A 5,100-nucleotide genomic window follows, 5' to 3' on the forward strand; every position below is an offset into this window, starting at 1 on the left:
CACACACACACACACACACACACACACACACACACACACACACACACACACACACACATATAAATTATAATTAATTTTATTATTATATAGAAATGTATTTTGTTGTTATGTTTTCTTACATCTGTTTATTTTCAGGTAAGCAGACAGATGTCGGGTGTGTGGTCTTGTGTTTCCTATGTGTATATTTAATATATTTTCTAATTTCTCTTTCAGTCTTTCTAATTGCATTTTCCTGTTTTTTCTCTTTTCTTTTTTCCTCTTTGTATAACAAAAAAAGACTCATTGCAAAGTCACAAGGACCAAGTAAAACCAATTCAGAAAGTAAGAAACAAAATTTGTCCATTAATTAAGTTTCTAAGCAAAATTTGTGAACAGACTCCAACTAGAGTCTGCATCTTTTTATTTTTGCAAATAACCAAAGTAAATGAAAATGATTATATTTTGACCCAAACTGTCACATGTACTGAGTGAGGGTGGTAAAATGAGGTTGTATTTGGTGAAAGTGTGAACAGAAAAAGCATATTTTTATGTTTATCTGGCAACCCTGATGTCAGCTCAAATGTTCCTTCAAACAAGATGCTGTTCATTTTGCTCCTACCTGCTGAAAAACAGTGGGTAGCACAAAAAGCTCTTTGCCGTTTGTATCTGTTGTTAGCAGTAGTTGCCTTTGTGCACATGTGATTTCACACCTGCAGACATTTTCACACCTCTGCAGGTGGTTGCTCACAAAAAAAGGTCTAATCTGAGACCTGGATTCAGAAAGTGCCACTGTCAGAGAAGCTGAGCATTATTGACGTGTAAACAAACTGAACCGCTACCAGACTGTTACATTTCACTGAAAATCAACTCTGTGTAAAACGGACCAGGATTCAGAAACCTTGTTGTGTAAATGAACAGCCAAAGCCCAGCAGAAAAGCTGTGGTTTCAATCAAAGGTGCTTCATTTACATTGAACGCATACCTACATTTCTGATTTGAATATAAATTTATGTGGCAAAGTCCTGCAGTAAACTCCTCTAAACTAACCAATTCATAATCGTTTTTATGTTAAAATCTAACTGAATAAAAAGAAGCTGAACTGACTCACACCACGGACTTCCTTTTTTTAATATAGCTGCAACCAAATAGTTGAATGGGATATGGTGTTTCATTGAGAAAAAAAAAAAAAAAACAACAACACTGCAAAGCTATTATGAGAACAGACTGTGAAGTGAGAACAGGAACCATCTCTGAGAGAATGTCAGCGTTGGCAAGATTAGTTCTGCTTCAAACGAAGGGCCGTCTTTGAAACGATTCATTACAAAGTTGAGATTTTATGTCGGGTTATCTCTTTGCTACGACAAACCTGGGGGGCGTCAAAGGTTGTGTTGTGGAAGCAGGTCACTCTGCAAGAGGCCAAGGAGGCCTGCCATAGCAGCCAGTCAAAGCACAGACACTTGAGGGGAAACAGAGGTGTTAGTCAGATAAAACAGCCTTACCCCCACTCTGCTGTTTGTGCATGTGCCCTGTGATAACACGTCAGCTGCTATCACACGTTACAAGCAGCACAGAGGTAGCAGAGAGGGCCCAGAGCCCTGGGAAAACTTGGAGCGGCGTGAAATCACCTTGATCCAAAGATTCCTGCTGCATACCAGTCTACTGAACCCACAAGAGCGCGGGGGCCCGCAGATAGGCAGATGGCCACAGATCAAGAGGAAGAGACAAAGGAAAACAGAAAACATGGAGGGTGATCCATCATGGTCTGTAACCCTGGATGCTTGATTTGGATCTCGGAAAGACAAAACAGCTGGGGTTCACTTTTTGTTTGTTTGTTTGTGAAGATGCTTCACGACTCCAAGCCATAGTGATCACTTTACCCTCCCTCCATCTTGAGGGTCATTAAGGTATTTATTGTTGCAAACGGAAAGAAAAAATCAGAAAAATTAGACAAAGAAGAAGTGAAAAAGCAACCAAAGATCAAAAATCTTTTAAAAAATGATGCTCATTGTATGCAAGGAAGCCTGTTAAGAAATTGCTTCAAGAAATGCAGATCACCTGCCGTTTTAGAATAAAAATTACTTGCTGAGTWAGCTTTGCTGAGGAGGAATGGGGTTGTTTAGGTCAAACCTTGAAAGTAAGGTTAGGTGTAAAGTCTCATGTCAGATCTTGTGAGATGGGTTGAGAATGACTCAGCTGCTGTCAGACCTGATTTTCGCTCAATATGTGTAAAAACTGACAGAATTACAGCCGTTTTGTGTTGGATTGAGTAGCTTTAGAGATTGTCTTAAAGTAGACACATCATGCTTTTAAATCTTCTTTTTGGACATTTAAATCCTTCAGTTGGGGTCTATATAAAGTGGAACTGCAATGCTTTGTTCTGAATTCCTATTTATTGTAACTCCACAAGACCCTCCGTTGTCATTTTTCTGAGCTGTGTTGCAGATCAACTCGTTTTGAGGCTGTTTCTTTAAATCCAAACGAGGCACTTYAAACCCTGAGCAAGAGGAGAMTCAAGATGATGAAATTGTAGTTGGTAAATCCAGACCTTATTTGTCAGTTCCTCTGCAAAAACTGTGACACGATAGCTCAGAAAACGTCACAGAAAATAGATAAAACTGAATGGGTTAAAAAATATGACCCAAACAGAAYATAAAGATATCTATGCAGCACGGGGAGAGACTAAATTAAACCTTTTTGCACTCCTAGATACTCCAAGTACACAACAAAATGTATTTAATGGCTAAAAARGTAGATTTTGAATATGTCCATTTTAAATTGAGTTGATTTCAAAAGTTAATCATTTGTAATATCACTAACACACACGTGCAAATGCTATTAAATTAGATGCTTTAGATGCCTTTCATGGCAAAGAGCAAAAAAAAAAAAAAAAATCAAAGCTGATTTGAAGCTTTCATCAGTGTTTCTTGCACGATTGAGGAAGTCGCTCCACGCTCGGATATGAACACAAGATTTACTTTTACGTGCCACGTTCAGGGCCGGGCCTGATTACAGGTTGCTCTGAGTGAAGTCGGCTGTTTGGGTTTTACTGACAGCAGCGAAGAGGATGCTAGGACTGGAAAAGCGGTGGCGTGAACGGCGGTGAACCCTCCCTCTTCCCTCTGACGGACGGACCCGCTCACCCAGGAGCAGAGGTCACGCCGGACGTTTTCATCTCAAACAATTCCACCTCGCTGGAACTGGACCAAACTCTTCAACATGAAAAGAAGGCAACTAAAAAAAAACAAAATAAAAACAGTTCCTGCTCTTTCACATGCTATTCTGGTCATGTTATCAGCAGCGKTGGAGTGTCACACACCCAACAGAGGTGTCACACATCAAAAGCCTCCTTATCTTTGCAGAGAGGGTGATTTCCAGGAGAACTCCAGCAAAGAATGTTGGAGATTTAACTGCACCCGACAATTGCAGCGGTTCCCGCTAACCGGCATCTCGTAATTATATTTTCTGGATGCATAAATCCTTCTCCCTTAATGCCTGAGCAACACCCACCATGAATCCTTCAGATTTGATTGGAAACTGCGGTGGAAGCAGCTTATTTGTGCACAGCTACGACGCAAAGATGGGAAAACAAATGGGCGCAGGAAGAGGAGGGTGTTTCCCCCCTCAGCGTCTCAGGAATGTTTTGGCTAAACTGAAAGCCGTCATTCAAACTGAAATGCCAACATTTGAGGAGACAATGAGGAGATAGATGGCAATATCCGGGCCTGGTCTGCATCCCCGAGCACAAAAGGAGTTTCTATTCTTCAATTTGGGCCTGGGTCACTGCTGAATTTACCCCCCCTCCTTCATTACGTCTGTGTACAAGWCTGACGTCCGGCAGCTTGCATCCTTCGCTTCGAGCAGGGCCTCTGAGAACATTATCCTATTCTTTATGAAGTCAGGAGAAACAGCAAACAGAAGAGGGGAGAAGGAGAGGCCTTAAACAAAAGAGGGTTTATAAAGTCTTYGAGCAAGAGACTTAAACTTGTGCTGTTAAATCGTCAACTCTGAAGAGCACTTTTTGGTTGAAACGTGGATCATTAATAGAAATCCATTAGAGGGGACATTAAGAGGTACAGTCATTAAGTCACTTTTAATTCCAAGGTTTTATGTATCAGGACACTATACAATAAAAATGAACTARTTAATTTAACCTTAACCCTAACCATAAATGTCAGGAACATCTCTTAGGAAATGACTGTGAAGCACAGTGGTGGAAAGTTGATGGTTTGGGTTCAACCKTGCAGCCGATGCATCTACCATGAATTCATCTGTAGACTCTAGTGTCAAATGTGAGACATGTCTGACAGATGAAGCTTGGACCAAGAACAATGATCCCCATCAGCAGAAAATCTCTACAACAGAATGGATCAAAAAGAAAAGAATCAAAGTGTCGCAACATTCCAGGCCAAGTCAAACTGATTGAAACGCAGTGGTGAGACCTTAAATAGCTGAACAAATACCATAAACTGTTTTAATTATGTCCCTATTAAACCCAAGAATTAAAAGAAGGTGTACTTTTTTTATCCCATGACTGTATTTTTTAAAGTATATTAAGGGGATAAGGAGATATCCTGAAAGAAAAAAGTCAAGTTTTATTTTATTTCTTGCTACTGAAAGCAAAAAATCTCATTGGCAGATTTATTTAATTTTACAAACTAACAATACAGAATCAGAGTATGTTGTTTTACTTTTTACATACCAAGACTAAACATACCTACTTCCTTTTGTAAGTTTTTTTTAAATAGATTTTTCTGTGGTTGGACTTGCCCAATTTTGGGAACTGCAAAAAAACGTTTAAGTATTACATTAAATATGAACATTCACATTGTGAATCGAACAGACAGTATTTCTAATGTAATATTACACCTAAAAAACTGAACTGTAGGTCAAATATTACTTTTAAAAAACAATCTTTTAAAAGCAATAAACTGCTAAAAATACTAATTGATTATTTAATTTATGACAATTATGTTAGATGCACATGTAAGTATTTTATATTTATTTTATTTTATTATATTGAAATTTAAATGAATAATTAATGTACAGCCTATCATACAACATTAAATAATTGAGGATGAGATAGAAGCTAATTAAGACAATATGGTGATAAYTGGATGTTTAA

The sequence above is a fragment of the Austrofundulus limnaeus genome, unplaced genomic scaffold, assembly GCF_001266775.1.
Source record: "Austrofundulus limnaeus strain Quisiro unplaced genomic scaffold, Austrofundulus_limnaeus-1.0 Scaffold22, whole genome shotgun sequence".
Lineage (NCBI taxonomy): Eukaryota > Metazoa > Chordata > Actinopteri > Cyprinodontiformes > Rivulidae > Austrofundulus > Austrofundulus limnaeus.